The 19,389-nt window shown below is 36.1% G+C and overlaps 1 long non-coding RNA gene across 1 annotated transcript in view; it reads left to right on the top strand.

Moving 5' to 3' along the window:
• Positions 1–599: 599 nt before the first annotated feature.
• LOC125149664 (uncharacterized) overlaps positions 600–19,389 on the top strand; it is a 30,893-nt gene continuing 12,103 nt past the window's right edge. Inside the window, exon 1 of the long non-coding RNA XR_007146000.1 lies at positions 600–1,402. This is a non-coding gene — a long non-coding RNA (uncharacterized LOC125149664). The remainder of the gene's footprint in view (positions 1,403–19,389) is intronic.

The following is a 19,389-nucleotide window of genomic DNA, read 5'->3' as shown; positions in this document are numbered from 1 at the left end:
ATTCTGTTTAGTGTGTACAAGATCAGAATGTATAACTAACCATACTCTTTATCCACAGTAGGAGTTGTGTCTTAAAGTCTATTTTGTCTAATACTAACATAGTTTCCTATCTTTGCATGGGTTAAGTATTTGCCTGATATTAGTTCTTTTTTTTTTTTCACTTTCAAATTTTCCATGTTCTTGGCCTTTTGGGAAAAAAACATAGAGGTATTTTTGGTTTTGTTTGTCCAGTTTGGTTATCTCTGGATTTTAACTGTTGAGTTTGCTTTATTTACATTTATTATTCTTCCTAATATATGTGATTTTATGTCTACCATCTCGTGTTATGCTTTCAATTAATCTGCTTTTCTTTTACTTCTCCCATCTACTACAAATAATCTACTTGCTCTAATCGAATTTATTCCCCTTCAAATTTTCCTACTTAATTTCTAAGAATTTTTACTATAATTAAAATTTTAAAATGCATAGAAATTTAACAATGTCAAAAATCAGTACTTCTTTCTCTTAAAAGTATTATTTATTTTAATCACTCTTCTACTTTCCATTGTATTGTCTAGAATATTAATCTCATTTTATAACCACTCGCCTTCCCACACATCCACATGTGTACTAAATTGGCTACTATGATCTTGGGGGCAGATCCTTTCTCTTCCTTCTTTCTTCCATATTGACAAAATGACACCATGGGGTGTCTCTTGCTTTACCCCCTCACTCATTCCTTTGGTAGGTTATTTGTTCAGATCAGACTTGGATGTGTGAAATTTTAGTCTGTAGAATATAAATAGATGTGATTTGTTCAGTCTCCCAATGGAAGAGCCATAATACAGTTGGAATTTATTTGCCTTCTGAGTCCTAAGAGTAGCATGTCCTAAAGGACGACCTCTCCTTCAGCCACTAATGAAGTCCACGTTTAGTCCACAACAGAACAAGAGTGGGTTTTATATGATCAAGAAATAAGGCTTTCCTCTTATAGTCCAAGAAAATTTCTGCATTATTTTTTACAGCCACATGATTTATATTAACCTGACTGATATACCTTCCAAGAAGAGAAGTGGTAAGTAATCTTATTAGTGAATTTGGGAGGAGTTGAATATGGTCTGATAAACTCCTTGTTCTTTGGTATTAGACTTCTCACAGAGTGTACACATGCTCTTGGCCAATTGTAAATCTCACAGTGTCTGCCATTTTGAGGAGTGAGTTTATTTCAGAATAGATTTTCAAACTAGTCTAGTTCTACACCTAAGCCATGTATTCCAATATACAGATATATTGGTTAATGAAAACTGAGGTTTCATCTCCGTCTACATAGATCTTATGAATATTTCTCATATTTCAATTCAGGTGGAGAAGAGGGATATGCTATACTGACTCCTTCTCCAACAAGTACTGTGATTCTGCACAGGTAATATTTGTTTAGATGTAGCCACATGTTTACCAATCTCAATTGTTTACCACTGTGTTTGACATTTCTCTCCCTGATTCTGGATTCAAATACCATCTGCATGAAGTCTATCCATTTTTCATTCTTTCAGTACAGGTCAAAAATGGTAAATTATCTCTATATTTGTCTATATGCTCTTACTCTTGGATTATTATTTAGCCAGGAATTCGGTTTTTGTTGGACAGTTTTCTTTCAGTACTATTGTCTTCTTCCCTACGTTTTTGCTACTATGAAGCAGGTACTCAGTGAAATTATTGTTCCTCTTTGAATGAATTCTCCCTTTAATTTAGTTCTTTTAAGAGCTTTTTCTTGCCTTTGGTTTTCCTCACTTTCCTTACTTTCATCTCACTTGATGTTGATATAGCTTTGAATCTGAAGATTCTTTCATGAATTCTGAAAAAGCCTTTTTCTTATCAAATATGTCTCTGCTCTGTCAGAGAATCTGGTTTTTCTTATGAAACCCATCATCCAGGTTTTTACTCGCTTTTCCATATTTTTAAAATGGTGTTAATTCGTTGCACTTCATTCTGTAAATTTTTCTCAGGTCTAACTTCTGGTTCAATAACTACATCCTCAGCTGGTGTCTAATTTCTTCTACAACCTATCCCTTAGGGTTTGACTCATTAGTAATTTTTAAAATTTTTTTAAACTTTTTATTTTATTTTTTGAGAGAACAACAAGAAGGGAAGGGCCAGAGAGAGGGAAGACACAGAATCCAAAGCAGGCTTCAGGTTCTGAACTGTCACCACAGAGTCCGATGTGGGGCTCGAACTCTTGAACACAACATTATAACCTAAGTTGTAGTTGGACACTCAACTGACTGAGCCATCCAGGCGCCCCAACTCATTAACAATTTTTAAACACAAAGTTTTGTTCTTTCACAATGCCCCTTTAGTGCTTCAAGTTCTGGGATTCTGTTTTATGTGGTGTCTGCTATTTTTTTAATATGTGGATCTGTTCTTCATTTTTTTCTTTGAGTTCATTTTCAGTGGACGTTATTTTTCCTTTTTATGAATTCCCTGTGGTCTCAGTTATAGGTATTTAACTCAAAAGGGTTTTGTATGCAGCTAGGAATATCTTAGCTATCAGGAACTTGGGAACAATATTTAAATTATCCTCTTGGTATGGGAGTTTCTATACTACTCATACATTAGAAATCTGAATTGGGACCGAAATAATACACAAGCCTGGAGTTCCATGTTTCCTCAGGGCACTAATCTTTCTTACCAATAGCCCTCCAGAGACAGTGGGGTGGGGGGCGGGGTGGTGGTGGTGGAATGGAGAGGTGAGAAGAGACAGAGAGAGAATTCCAAACCACCTCTGTGCTGTCAGCGTGAAGCCCGAGGCATGGCTGGATCCCACAAACCGTGAGATCATGATCTGAGCTGACACCAAGAGTCCAGAGCTTAACCGACTGAGCCACCCAGGTGCCCCAGACAATGGAGCTTCTTATCACTCTGCACTGAAGACTAATTTTTTTTCTAGTGAATGCTCTTACAGAGCGGAGAGGGAAGTCCTTTGAAGTCCTGGCTTTATTAAATGGGACACAGCTTCAATGGGCTCAGCATCTATTCCTGAAGAAAGTTAGCATTCGTGCTCCTGGTTTCCACGTCAGATAGTCCAAGGCTGCTACAGTATCACTTCATTTTACTTTTCACTTTCATTTTCATTTCTTTTTATTTTTGTCATCTTTGTCTTTTCCTCTCTTTCTTGCAAGCTTCGCTATACATTAATTTTCATGTGGAATCTAGCATTTCCTAGGTTATGGGTGGGTTTTCAGGTTATAGAATTTCTGCCATGTTGATGAAACTACAGCTTCTACTATTTTCCTATTTCCCCTTTGTTATGAATCTAAATTCTCCATGTCAAATTTCTGACACTTCCTCCTTTTTTTTTTCCATTCATCTTATATTCTGTGGGCTATATCCACTGATTATCTCCTTGGATGTGTGGGCAAGGGATAATTGAGCCAGCATAAGCTTTGGCTTTAGGCAGACATAGGTCCCCAAACAGTGCTGTCACTCACAGACATCTGTGCATTACTTACATAGATGTAAAACAATACAGCTCTTAACCATTACACCCGCCACATGCTATTTCTTAATTATCCTGTTCTGACCATTTCCTTTCCATATCATAGGAGTTGAGTTTTCCAGCCATCCTCTTTTTCCCTTAGGACTGATCAATGAAATTCTAGGTTCTAGTCTTTAAATATAAGACTTTCTAATTACTGTTGTGTGTGTTTTTGGTTTTTTACAAAAGGTGAGACAAAAATATTACCTATGCAAGAAAAGCAGATAATATTCTGCATAAAAACATTATTCTTGGTAAGTTTAAATTCAATAATGGGACCTTGTAAAACCTCCAGACTTCTGATATTGTGGCTAATTAAACTAACCCTTAAACTCTAAGAGGTGTGTAATTCTAATTGATTTCTCTGCTTAATAACATACTCCTGAAATAATATTTAAATTGATAATCTCTGTTTTTGCAAAGGTATAAAGTATAAATATTCAGGGATTTTCTCTGAAAAGCCAGAAGTTGATCCTTGGTACTTCCTTTTTTCTCACATGCACGGAAGGAATAGATAAAAGGACACACTATATTTCTTATTTAAACAGATTTTGAAAGTTTTATCTGAACCAAAATGTTATAATCTATAAATTGAGAAAAATTACCTACCACACAGAGCAGTTAGATGATATACTGATTAAATGACATGTTACATCTAAAGCACCTGGGATATAGCTGACTTGTGGTAGAACGCTATTTCATCTCTGCACCCCCCACCAGCTTGTTTTTTCGTGTTCCTCCTCTGACTTCTAAGTCATTTCTCTTCTTTCTTTTCTTTATTTCTTCCCTTCCTTCCCCTCCTTCCCTTCCTTCCCTTCCCTTCCCTTCCTTCCTTTTTTCCATCTTTTATCTATTTTTTGTTATTATCATTTTGTGGAAGCCTCCTTTTTCCTTTCCCTAAATTATATGTGTTTCCCAAAGGATGATATTGTCTTTAGTATGCTTCTTTTTCTCTGTCTCTCTCTCAGAAAACTACTACAGTGGACCCTTGAACATTATGTGGGTTACTTAGGGGCACCAACACCCTGTGAAGTCAAAAATCCATGTATAACTTTTGACTTCCCCAAGTCTTCACCACTAACTGTGGACCTGAAACCTTACTGATAACATAAACAATTAACACATACTTTGTATGTTATGCATATTAGATACTGTATTCTTACAATAAAGTAATCTAGAAAAAATAAAATGTTATTAAGAAAGAAAATCATAAGGAAAAGGAAATATGTTTACAGTGCCGTGCTGTATTTATTGAAGGAAGTCCACATATAAGTGGACCTGTGAAGTGCAAACACATGTTGTTCAAGGGCCAACTATCTACTCAAAATTATAGTACAAGGTTATTAGGAGGAATAAATGACATCTATGCCCCAGTGTTGTCTATATCATCACATCTGCTGTCATTTTGGCATCTGATGCCCCTAAGGACTTACCTATATGACGCCTCCCATAGAAACATTGTTTAAATACATAACCATTCAGTCACACAAATTGGTGAGGTAGACTTCCAGAGAAGTGGACCTTTTGGCCTTTTACACAGAATATCAAACAGAAGTAAAAGGGGGAAGCGGTGTTCTTTTGTTTTTTGTTTTCAGCCAAAATGTAACTAGGTACAAACTCCCATTACCTTTATGATGAAAACTGCTTCTGGGTTGAATTTGAGTAAGTGGCTGTTCTTTTGAAACCTTATGAACTTGGACAGTTATGAAAAGGGCGATGGGTTTTGTCCCTCTGGTGATTCTAAATGATTAATATGAAGCTAAAATGTATTATTTTCTGTTCCCTAATTTCTTCTTGGTTGGGAAAGTGAACTAAAATCTTTTAGGCTTAAATGTATTCACCTTGTAGAGAGGTTACTGATTTTTCTTTTTTCCCATAAATTATGTATCAGTGCTTTTTTACTGGCTCTAAAATTATAATCCATAAAATTAAAAAAACAAGGCCATCAATCACTACTAAAAATGACAAATAGAAGGTGAATAAATCAATACTCACATTATCAGAATGCAATATTAATTTCCAAAAGACTCTTTAATTAAAACTCTACCTGTTCTAGGGTGAAATCTCTAAATAATGTTCTATGAATTATTTGCTATGTAAAAAGGGAGCTGGGATGCAGGAAAACAAACAAAAGTATACACAGAGTGTGCTGAATTTCTTGAAGTTGTTCTTTCTAAGCATGGCCCTTTATATAATCATGGTGTTGAGTCCAGCAAAAATCTCTCTGGAAGTACACACAAAGATAAGTGTTAAGTACAGGTAATGTAATTTTGCTTAATTGGATGTTGATAGTTATTCACAATTGGGATTTCACATTAAAAACGTCTGGGGAATTATGTATTTCAATATATTTATAATGAGAATCCATACCTGGGTTTTTCCTTAATGGACCTCCCATGGGGTTTATTTTGTAAAAGCTTCCCATATGTTTGATTTTATACCAAACATTAAAAACGTGGATATAACATTATTCTTTCAGAACACATAGCACAACTCTTTCTTTTTGGATAAAATGGTTTATTTTGAAAGGGAGCAGTGTCTATTGGATTTGGATAACCTCGGGTATGTTGTGTGGTCTTCAAGGGTGACAATAATATCCATCTGTATTTGCTTCACCATAATAGGTAACTTGTGGGATGCTTCTACACTTATGGCTTAATAAGTCAGCAGTATCATCCTTTGAAATATCTCCTGTGGCTACAGTTAAAATCCCATCACATTACAAAACACAGTATTAGCTTCATATTTTAAAATAGAAGATCAACAAATATTTTTTGCTTATTTGACTCACTGGACTTTATGTCAGTAATACTAGAGTATATCATTAGCATATTGATCTAAGAAATGGTGCATTTAGGGAAAGAAAAGAAAAAGAAAACAAATTTTTGGAGATATCTGTGCATTTATACATTAAAAATATAACATTTCTGACATTCAAAATATATAAAGAATAATATAAATTATACATTTATATTACCCAGATTAAGAAACAAAAAATTTAAAATCACATGAAACCTCTATAATTCACTTCTGCAATTGGATTTACCCTCCTCCTTCAAAAAGGAAAACACTGTTAATAATAGGAGTTTCTCATACTTTATAAAAATATATTTACTATGTAAGCATGAACCTATAATCAATATATAGTAATGTTTTGCAGTTTTCAAATTCATGTAATAGGACGTTTAAAGCATCTTTTTCTGGGCCACGTGGGTGGCTCAGTTGGTTGAGCATCCAACTTCTGCTCAAGTCACGATCCTGCAGTAAGTTCGAGCCCCACATCGGGCTTGCTGCTATCAGCATGTTAGTGGAGAGCCCACCTCAGATCCTCTGTCCCCCTTTCTCTGCTCCTTCACCACTTGTACTCTCTCAATCAACAAATATTTTTAAAAAACACATCTTTTTCTAATATATATTGTTCCAAATTATGTCTGTAAGATTTGTCTTTATAGAAAGAGGTCTAGGTCATTTATTATTAGAGCTACCTATTTTTCATTAGATGGATAGAGTATAATGTATGTACTTATCTCTCTGCTAATGGATAGTTAAGTTGGTCTTTTTTTCAATTTTCCCTCATAGAAACGAGGTTATAGTATGCATTTTTGTATATGTCTCTAGGCTGGCTAAATATGTAGAATTGGGTATGGTGGGTCATAAGGTATGTATGGATTCAGCTTTAGTAAACATTAGCACTCTGCTCTCTCCCAATAATGATGTATAATTTAAATTCTCACCAGCAGTGCATAAGAGTTCATATCATTCCAGACCTACTCCAACACTTGATGGCTGACCTTAAGTCTTACTAATTGGATGCACAAGAAATAGTATCTCATTTTGCCTTGAATGTCAAGGCACCTGACTACTAGTGAAATGAGGTATGTTTTGTATTGTTAATGATCCTCTTCTTTGAATTAATTGCCTATTCCTATAGTTTGCATATTTTCCCATTGTTTTTCTTATTTATTTGCAGGAGTTCCTAATACATTTGTATCTTTTAAAAAATTATTTAATTTTCAAAAAATGTTATTTTTGAGAGAGATAGCACATGAGTGGTGGAGGGGCATAGAGAGAGGGAGACACAGAATTTGAAGCAGCTCCAGGCTCTGAGCTGTCAGCACAGAACATGACATGGGGCTTGGACTCATGAACCATGAGATCATGACTTGAGCTGAAGTGGGACACTTAACTGACTGAGCCACCCAGGAGCCCCTACATTTGTACCTTTATATACTACAAGATTGATTGTCTTCTGCAAAGGCTGAATGCTTTCAAGATTACTTTTATCTTAGAGAATTTATTATAAGTAAAAGCTTGACCTTTGTAGGCTCAGATTCAGTCTTAACTGAGTATGGGTCCACGTATCAGGGATAAATCTGTATTAACCAAGCTCACAATATTTATAAAGTGATGCATCAACATAGGATATAATTGCATTTATTACTTTATAGGGCAGAAGCTTTAGAGTTGGCAGAAATAGATTCAAACCCTGATTTTACCACACACCAGCTCTAGGACTAGGATGTAAACTCCATGAGGACATGAATTTTTTTCTCTTTTGTTAAGTGTTCTATCCCTAGGACTCTGAACATGCCTGACACAGAATATACACTCAATAAATAGTAAATCTGTGTATGGAACCTGCTAGTATAAATGTGCAAGTTACTGTTTTGCCCATGGTGCCTCTTGTGCATGGATGTACAGATTTTACATTTTAATGTAAAAAGTTAATTTTCTTTTCCATATGCTTTAAATATTCCATTATCTTTTTAAAAAAACCTTTCCTAGACCAAATTCATGAAGCTATTCTTTCTCATCATTAGCTCTTTTATCATTCTGCAATTAATTAATTATGGCACATCCATGTTTCCAATTAATCTTCTCCATGTGAACCATTTGCCCCAGGACCATTTTCTGAACAGTTCATTCTTTTCCACTTGATCACTTACCATATTTTCCATCTGTCACTTATCCAGTTTCCATAAATGCATGCATCTCTATAGACATTTAAAACTTTGATTTTGCTAGTCCATTTTTCCATAATTATACCACACAGTCTTGATTATTTAAATGAGACTGAGCATTTATCTGAAAGACAAGCCCCACTGTTTTGTAACACACACACACACACACTCTATTCTTGAAGTTTTTCCTGAATTTGCATGCTCCTTTGTCCTTCCACAAAAATTTTAGAATAAATTTGAAAGTGCCATTAAATCTTTCAGGCTAAGAACTATAATTTTAACCCTGCATTCTCTTACTTATGAACTGTGTGTATCTATTTATATGGAACTGCTTTAAATTCACTAAATAAATTTTTTATAATTTTCTCCATTAAGATTTTAAATAAATCTTGTTAAAATAATTCCTAGAGGGGCGCCTGGGTGGCGCAGTCGGTTAAGCGTCCGACTTCAGCCAGGTCACGATCTCGCGGTCTGTGAGTTCGAGCCCCGCGTCAGGCTCTGGGCTGATGGCTCAGAGCCTGGAGCCTGTTTCCGATTCTGTGTCTCCCTCTCTCTCTGCCCCTCCCCCGTTCATGCTCTGTCTCTCTCTGTCCCAAAAATAAATAAACGTTGAAAAAAAAATTAAAAAAAAAAATTCCTAGAAATCTTGCACTTTTAGTTGCTATTTTAATGATATGGTTTTATGAGACTGCATTTTCTACTAATTTGTTGATAATATATAATCAATTGATATTTTATTCAAATCAGAGTCAGCAACTCAATTTTTCTTTTTTTAAATTTTAATATTTATTCATTTTGGGGAGAGCACAAGCAGGGAACGGGCAGAGAGAGGGGGACAGAGGATCTGAAGTGGACTCTGCACCGACAGGCTGATAACAGTGAGCCGGCTGTAGGGCTTGAACTCACCTGAAAGCATGACCTGAGCTGAAGTCCATCGCTTAACTAACTTTGTTTTGTTGTTATTGTTTTGTCTTGTTTTTTTAATGTTTATTTATTTTTGAGAGAGAGCGAGCAGGAGAGGGGCAGAGAGTAGAGTGAGGGAGACACAGAATCTGAAGCAGGCTCCAGGCTCTGAGCTGTCAGCACAGAGCCCTACACAGGTTTCAAACTCAAGGATTCATGAGATTGTGACCTGAGCGGATGTTGGACGCGTAACTGACTGAGCCACCCAGGCACCCCACTTTGTGTAAGTAAAGAATTATGTAATCTTGTGTAAGTAAAGAATAATGATAATGTTAAATCTTATTCCTAAACTTTATACCTTTACTTATTTTTCTAGTCTTTCTGGGATATCCTCATGAATGGGATAGGTGTCTCTACAAAAGAGACTCCAGAGGGCTTACTATTATCCTATGAACCAGGATACCAAATGTGCTGGCACCTTGATCTTTGACTTGTCAGAGCCAGAACTGTGAGAAATAATGTTTGTTGTTAAAGCCACTCAGTCTATAGTTTTTTGCTATAGAAGCCCAAATGAACTGATAGTTGATATAGCTGGAATTTATTCTTCCTCTTATTTTTTACTGAATTCTATGATATGATTTTACCACATTCTTTTTTGTATACTTGATGCATATTTGAATTGACATAGTTTTTGACTCCTATGAATGAACTGCTATAAATATTATCTTATTGTCATTCATGCCACTCCATTATATCTAAAATTAGAATTGCAGGTAAAGGGTAGGATATACATAGCTTTCATATATACGGCCAAAAATATTTGCAGAGGGATTGTACCAATATATACTCTCACCTGCAATAAATATTTTAGGTGCTCCATTCTTATCAACATTGGTCCTTCTACTTTAAGATGTATTAATGAGTGTAGAAGTAATTTATTATGGTATTAATTTGCACTTCCTTAATTACTAGTGCTGTTGAGCAACTTTTCATATAATTTGAGGCATAATTATTTTATGAAGTGTATATTTAAATTTGTCTATCTTAATTTGCTTTCTTTTTCTTCCTGATTTGAAGTTGTTTCTTGTTTAATCTGGATATGAGCACTTTGTCAAATATGTGTATTCAAATATAACATCCCAATTAATGACTTGGCTTTTAACTCTCTTCATGGCAAATATTTGAGTGATGAACTTTAATTTTTTTATATTTCTTTATTTGAGAGAGAGAGAGAGAGAGGTAAGAGGAGCAGGGAAGGGCTTAATCTTAAGCAGGCTCCACGCTCAGCACAGAGCCTTATCCAGGGCTCAATCCCATGACCCTGGAATCATGACCTGAACTGAAATCAACAGTTAGACACCTAACCAACTGAGCCACCCAGCTCAGGCGCCCCTTTAGTGATGACTTTTAATGAAGATAATTTCTCCATTTTAAACTGGTTCAAATTATCAAAAAAAAATTTTTATGTGTACAGCTTTTTAATTCTCTTGAAAATATTTGCCTACTTAAAAGTAATGAATACACGTTTGTGCCAAGATCTGCTGACATGATAACATTTTTAATATTTTCAGGTATGTTATGAGATAGTGGTGAATTTTATTTTTTTCATACATTTACTGAATTCATCCACTATAATTTACTAAAAAGGCTATTTTCAGGGTGCCTGGGTGGCTCAGTCAGTTAACCATCCAACTTTGGCTCAAGTCATGATCTCACGGTTCATGAGTATGAGCCCCGTGTAACGCTCTGTGCTGAGAGCTCAGAGCCTGGAGCCTGCTTCGAATTCTGTGTCTGCCTCTCTATCTGCCCCTCCCCCACTCATGCTCTGTCTCTCTCTCTCTCAAAAATAAGTAAACATTTTCAATGCAATCCATATCAAAATTGTACCAGCATTCTTCTCAAAGCTAGAACAAGCAAACCTAAAATATGTATGGAACCACAAAAGACCCTGAATAGCCAAAGTAATATTGAAGAAGAAGACCAAAGCAGGAGGCATCACAATCCCAGACTTTAGCCTCTACTACAAAGCCATAATTATCAAGACAGCATGGTATTGGCACAAAAACAGACACATAGACCAATAGAATAGAATAGAAACCCCAGAATTAGACCCACAAACGTATGGCCAACTAATCTTTGACAAAGCAGGAAAGAACATCCAATGGAAAAAAGTCTCTTTAACAAAAGGTGCTGGGAGAACTGGACAGCAACATGCAGAAGAATGAAACTAGACCACTTTCTCACACCATTCACAAAAATAAACTCAAAATGGATAAAGGACCTGAATATGAGATAGGAAACCATCAAAACCCTAGAGGAGAAAGCAGGAAAAGACCTCTCTGACCTAGGCCGCAGCAATTTCTTACTTGACACATCCCCAAAGGCAAGGGAATTAAAAGCAAAAATGAACTATTAGGACCTTCTGTGAGGATAAAAAGCTTCTGCACTGCCAAGGAAACAATCAACAAAACTAAAAGGCAACCAACGGAATGGGACAAGATATTTGCAAATGACATATTGGACAAAGGGCTAGTATCCAAAATCTATAAAGAACTCACCAAACTCCACACCCGAAAAACAAATAATCCAGTGAAGAAATGGGTAGAAAACATGAATAGATACTTCTCTAAAAAAGACATCCAGATGGCCAACAGGCACATGAAAAGATGCTCAACATCTCTCATCATCAGGGAAATACAAATCAAAACCACACTCAGATACCACCTCAGGCCAGTCAGAGTGGCTAAAATGAACAAATCAGGAGATTATAGATGCTGGAGAGGATGTGGAGAAACGGGAACCCTTTTGCACAGTTGGTGGGAATGCAAACTGGTGCAGCTACTCTGGAAAACAGTGTGGAAGTTCCTCAAAAAATTAAAAACAGATCTACCCTATAACCCAGCAATAGCACTGCTAGGAATTTACCCAAGGGATACAGGAGTGCTGATGCATAGGGGCACTTGTACCCCAATGTTTATAGCAGCACTGTCAACAATAGCCAAATTATGGAAAGAGTCTAAATGTCCATCAACTGATGAATGGATAAAGAAATTGTGGTTTATATACACAATGGAGTACTATGTGGCAATGAGAAAGAATGAACTATGGCCCTTTGTAGCAACGTGGATGGAACTGGAGAGTGTTATGCTAAGTGAAATAAGTTATAGAGCGAAAGATGCCCTATGTTTTCACTCTTACGTGGATTCTGAGAAACTTAACAGAAGTCCATGGGGGATGGGAAGGAAAAAAGAGAGGGAGGGAGGCAAACCATAAGAGACTCTTAAAAACTGAGAACAAACTGAGGGTTGATGGGGGGTGGGAGGGAGGGGAGGGTGGGTGATGCGTATTGAGGAGGACACCTGTTGGAATGAGCACTGGGTGTTGTATGGAAACCAATTTGACAATAAATTTTATATTTAAAAAATAAAATACAGACAGCTTTGACAGAAAAAAATAAACATTAAAAAAATTTTTTTAAAAAGACTATTTTCGGGGCGTCTGGGTGGCGCAGTCGGTTAAGTGTCCGACTTCAGCCAGGTCACGATCTCGCAGTCCGGGAGTTCGAGCCCCGCGTCAGGCTCTGGGCTGATGGCTCAGAGCCTGGAGCCTGTTTCCGATTCTGTGTCTCCCTCTCTCTCTGCTCCTCCCCAGTTCATGCTCTGTCTCTCTCTGTCCCAAAAATAAATAAATGTTGAAAAAAAAAAAATAAAAAAATAAAAAGACTATTTTCTCCCTAATACATTGTAGTGGTGCATTTGTTGCAAATCTGGTAAACAAATATTGGTTATTATTTTCCTCACCTCTAGTGAATTCAAAATGAAAGGTGATTTTTCAGACCAGATTAAAACATTAAATACAGTTAAATAACTTTTAAAAGAGGAAAGTTTAAACTTAAGAGAAAATTTTCATGAAAATAATACAACAAGAAAATACTCATTAAAAAATCCCTAGTGGTGCCTGGTTGATTCAGTTGGTTAAGTACCTCTTGATATGGTCTCAGGTCGTGATCTCATGGTCATGCTTGAGCCCCATGCCTGGTCTGCGCTGAGCATGCAGTCTGCTTGGGATTCTCTCTCTCTCCTTCTCTCCGCTCTAGGCTTCTCTTTCTCTTTCAATAAATAAATGAACTTAAAGAAAAAAAAACTCTATTAACATTAATAACCATTAAGCATTACCAAAGGTAACAATGGTCAGGAGTTAGCACAACAATATAATAAAATTACTTAGCAATATCAATTCTAAATATTTATGTACCTAATAAGATAACCTCAATATGGATCAGGTAGAAATCAAGAGAACATCAGATAAACAGACCAACCTACCATTATAACATGGTATTTTAATGTTCCACTTTGGTAACTGATAAAGTAAGCAGACAACGTATGAGGAAAAGTACAGAAAATTGAATTGGTACAACTAAAAGAAAATATGTAGAACACTGCTTGTTACAATTTCAGAGAACAAATTTCATTAAAACACAGACAATATTTATAAATATTTACCACATATAGTGCTAATAAGAAGGCCTCAATCCATTTAAAAAAAATAATTTATGCATTGTTATTTTTTAAAAATTCAAGTAAGCTAGATATCAATATAAAAGTATAACTATATAACTAGAAAAATCTACATATGTTCATAAATTGTGAAACTTATTTCTAAATAGCACATGGGTCTAAGGAGTAATGGAAATTAGAAAATATTTGTACAGATATTAAGAACATCCTCCATATGAAATTACAAAGGAGTTCTGACAGAAAAAAAATGTAGCCTAAAACACATATAGAAGAAAACTTACAGCCTTAAAAATTTATTAGCTATTCATGGTTCTCAAAATAGTATTTGAAAAGCAAAATGAACCAAAGAAAGGTAATAGGTAGGAAACAAAAAATGACAAAAATTATTGAAATGGTAAAAAATGAACAGCATAAAAATCAGGAAGACTTTTTTTTTAAAATTGTATGTATCAGATATCCTCTCGCAAGTTTGATCAATGTAAGTATAAAGCAGTATCAGTATTAGGAATGAAAACTGGACATAATTATAGATAATGCACACAGTAAAAAGAATGTAAGAAAATTTTGTGAAAAACTTTATGATAAGTTTGAAATTTCAGGTAACATAAAATCCAAGAAACAGAAAGCTAGAAATCTCCAGTAGCCATCATGTAAATTGACTTAGTGGCCAAAATCTTACCACAAAAGAAAATTCAGGTCTCTGGTGGTTTTATGCGGTAGTTAAACCAACTCATGCAAGAAATAGTTCTAATTTTATGTAAACTCTTCCAGGGAATAAAAAAAGGAATACATCTTAAGGCAGTTTTATGAATTTTATGAGCAATACCATAAATTCAAATAGGACCAAAAAGGAAAATCATTGCTTCATCTTCAGGAAAATAGATGTAAAAACCTCAAAATATTTTCAAACCAAATCCAGGCATAAAGGATACAGAACACATTGTGACTGAGTTGGGGATTTCCTGCAAGGCTAGGTTGGCTTAACAATAAAAAAATAATGTAACTCATCATGTATGATCATAATAGATGCAGAAAAGAGAATAAAGTTCTCTATCCAATTATTATAAAATCCCTTAGCAAACTATGTATAGAATAAGAATCCTTAAACTGCTAAAGGTCTTCTGTAAAAAACAGAATAAATTTTATACTTAATAGTGCAACATTGAAAATCTTTCCTTCAAGATTGGGGACCAGGCAAAGATCAATGCAGTATATTACTACTTCCATTAACTATATTGCTGCAATTCCTGCTGTTGTACTAAGATAAAAAGAATATATAAAAAGTGCAAAGAATAGAAGCAAAACAAAACAAATAAATAATCAAGAATGTCAGGGGCACCTGGGTGTCTCAGTTGGTTGAACATCCGACTTAGTCTCAGGTCATGATCTGATGGTTCATGAGTTTGAGCCCCATGTTGGGCTCTGTGCTGACAACTCAGAGCCTGGAGCCTGCTTCAGATTCTTTGTTTCCCCTCTCTCTCCATCCCTTCCCTGTTCACCCTCTGTCTCTGTCTCAAAAATAAATAAACATTAAAAATTAAAAAAAAAGAATGTCATTGTTTGCAGATGCCAATAAAAAAGTACTAGAGAATCTACACATAACTTATGAGAAATATATAGCATTTATCAATATTGATGGCTAAAAAAATCAGTGTACTAAAATCATTGTATTTCTATAGACTGACAAACATTTAAAGTAAATGAATTTATTTAAGGATACCATGTAACACACATCTCGCAGAAAGAAAAATGGCCCTTTATCAGGTAAAACAATGCTCAACTTCACTCACAGATGAAAATATTAAAAAAAATGTGAACTATCAGACTGGGAAATATGTCACTGTCAGTACATTGGCAATGTGTGGAAAAAACAAGCATTCTCATATTTTCTACTCCAGTGGGAGTATATTTTACTCCATTGGTAATTAAGAATAATTTGGCAATATCCATAAAAATTAGATTCAGGTTCTTTGAACCAGCAATTTTAGTTTTAGAAACTAACTCCATGGGTATAACTGTTGCAGGATTTTTCACTTCAAAATCCCGGGGTTCATTGTCTTGCTGCTTCAAAGAATGAAGAGGTAGAACAAAATGAGCAGCAGGCAAAAGTTTATTAGAGTATAGGATCAGAAAGGAAGAATAGTAGGAAAGTTCTCTTTATAAAGAGGGGACATTGAAAAGTGAATGCCTGCAACTATAGGCAAGGGTCCTTATTTTATAAGGTTCTGGTCACCCTCACTTCCCTTCCCCCCTGTTCCTTCTCAGGTTCTACCCTTATTGGCTGGATAACTCTAGGTTCTGGGTTTCCCATTCCTGATTGGCTCATTTCCATTGTATGAGGGGTGATCTATGGCCATATCATTCCTTGTGGATCATACATTTTGATGAGAAAGCTTGGGGCAAGCTGAGGGCATTCCCCAGGTGGAATATGTGTGATATCCCTTGGACACTCCCAGCTACCCAAGAACGAAGGAAAGGGGTTTAAGTGCTTGCCATGGTAATGTGGGAAACTAAGGCAAATGAAAAATTAAATTCCCTTACTGCCTATAGCCCATTGACAAGTCCTTGAAACCTGCAGAGTGACCTCTCTCTAGCAGCTCGGCTGCCTTGATAAGGACACTTTGCTAGGAGCAAAAGAGAATCTTGGCTTAACATTGTCCCAACCTCAAGGATACTGTAAATCTACTTCTTTTATATCAACCACCCCAAGATATATGCTGGCAACCATACTCCAAGCTTATGGCCCCCCATATGCATCTGAAGGGTCTCATGACTGAGGTTTTATTAAACGGTGATAAATGTTTCCCTAGCAACAGTTAGCTCCTCAAGGTCCTGGAAACGTTGCTTCCTAAATTCCTTAGAGACATACTGTATCCCTGAACCCCTCCCAACCTGAGGGTATATAATGAGTTACCTGTTACAATCCCAGGGCAGCTCTTCCTGCCCATGGGTCCTGTTCCCATGCTTTAATAAAATCACCCTTTTGCACGAAAGACATCTTCAAGAATTCTTTCTTGGCTGTTGGCTCTGGTCCCCACGAACCACCCCCATCACCCCCAAACTTCATCACATTTTATAGTTTACTTATTTTCAGTCAGGTCTTTTGTCAAATTCCTGAAGGAAACCCAAGGGGGAATAGGTGGTGTCTGTTACATTCTTAAGAGGAGCCTTATGCCTGGAAGCATTTGCTGTGGTCAGACATTCCCAGCATTGTTCCAAAATATGTCTTTCCCCACCCAGGGATCTCAGGTCCTAATCCTTTCCCTCTCTGCCCATTTTATCCTACTTTTTACTCTACAAAATGAAATACTGTATACCTGTGGTTAGTCATCATATTCATAAAAGCAACCTGGTTAAGTTAATTTTAGCAGGGAGAAAATGGTGGCTCCTGCCTAGGTTTTCATCTCTAGGCATTTCCTCCTAAATCAGCATGAAACAGCAAGAAAAAGAATTAAACCACACACAACTATGCCCTCAGCATAACTTGATGATAGAGAATGGGTAGATTCCAAATAACTCTAAGTATAAGGAGAAAGTGAAAACACTTCTGACCCATAATCTCTTATGGTCCTGCCCCACCCTCAACCCGTGGCATCACTTTTCAGGGAGAAAAATCAGACCAAGGAAAAATTATAGATGAAAGAGAAGGGAGCTAGGAATGGGGCCCAAAGACTGATTTCAAATTGCTACTTACAATACTAAATCCATCCTAAATTTGAGAACATTATAAAGGTATCTCTGTGAACCAAAGCAAGGATTACAGGAAGATTTACAATGCATGCAATTTTAAGTGGTGGTCTTTGAACCACAAAGCTTCTGGGAGGAGAAAACATCAAAAGGGAGAGTGGTGAAGGGAAAAAGTAGCTAAAAGGGAGATTTGCAGTCCCGAAAACCAAAGAATATCAAAAAAATTTGAAGGATATGTAACCCCTCCCTCCATCAACAAAAAACAAAATGTAAATCTTCTAGTGTGTGAGGTCTTTGCTGTACTGACAGAAGATGCCATTCAGTTGGAAATCATTTTGTAGAAATGTCCCAATTCTACAAAAATGAGTATGAAAAAAGACTAGCAGATCCACAAGGAGACATTAGAAAAAAATCAGAAAAAGGAAATTCATATCAAATGTGGAAAATTCTCCCTGATAAGTAAGCACAAATCAAGGTGGGGGGGTGGGGAGAGGTAAGGCAAGACTTCATATTGAATTAAATATATCCAAACATGAAACTGAATCAAACCCACTTTGAATCAGAAATTCAAAAACTAAGAAGGGAAATAGATTTTATTTATTTATTTTATTTATTTTTATTTTTTAATTTATTTTTATTTTTTTTTTCAACGTTTATTTATTTTTGGGACAGAGAGAGACAGAGCATGAACAGGGGAGGGGCAGAGAGAGAGGGAGACACAGAATCGGAAACAGGCTCCAGGCTCTGAGCCATCAGCCCAGAGCCCGACACGGGGCTCGAACTCAGACCGCGAGATCTTGACCTGGCTGAAGTTGGACGCTTAACCGACTGCGCCACCCAGGCGCCCTGGAAATGGATTTTAAAACACAGGGGAAAAATAGAAAAGCATGACTAAACCTAAAAAAACTGAATAAAATAAAATTGTCTGAGAAATAAACAAAAAGTTAAAAGATGGTCAAGAGAAAATATACCAAAGGGAAAATTTAATAGTGCCAATCAGAAAGCAGGAACATGAGGGCACCTGGGTGGTTCAGGCGGTTAAGCATCCGACTTCAGCTCAGGTCATGATTTCCTGGTTCATGGGTTCCAGCCCCACGTTGGGCTGGCTCTGTGCTGACAGCTCAGAGCCTGGAGCCTGCTTCAGATTCTGTGTCTTCCTCTCCCTCTGCTCCTCCCCCACTTGTGCTCTGTTTCTCTCTCAAAAATAAACAAACATTAAAAAAAAAAAGAAATCAAGAACATGAGCAGAGCTGTGTATGATATAGTTTGTAGACACCAAAATGTGTAAATGACATTTTTGATTCAATGAATAGACCTTAGGCCAATTAAGAAAATTTCAAAGAAATTCATTGATAATATTTATATAAAGAAAGGGAGAAATATGGTTACATATATTTTTTATTTGCTAGTATAGGTCTGTGTGGTATTATTCTATTTTGGAGCTCTAATTGTAATATAGTTTACACTTTGTAGTTTAATGAAAATGTAAGGCAGTTAAGTCAGAGCCTAAGACAATCTCACACTTCACTTCGAATGACTCATAAAACTATTAGTAATGAATTATTCTTGTGTGCCATTTTACCTTCTTTCTATATTAAGTGTGTGTTGACTATAATTTTAAGGCTTTGAGGTCTTAATGAGAAATCACTGCAGTTACTAATTAAAAAATGCAGTTTAATCATCTGGCATTTTCCAGTGGATCAAATGTGTTTAAAAAATTTTAAGGGATGCTTAGACAAAGCCATATACATCTATGTTTAACATCTATAACAATATTAGGTAGATAATATTCTTCCTGAGTAACTTT

The sequence above is a fragment of the Prionailurus viverrinus genome, chromosome D3 (assembly GCF_022837055.1).
Source record: "Prionailurus viverrinus isolate Anna chromosome D3, UM_Priviv_1.0, whole genome shotgun sequence".
Taxonomy (NCBI): Eukaryota; Metazoa; Chordata; class Mammalia; order Carnivora; family Felidae; genus Prionailurus; species Prionailurus viverrinus.
Note: the sequence above shows the minus strand (reverse complement) of the source record. Positions and strands in the feature narration are given on the sequence as shown.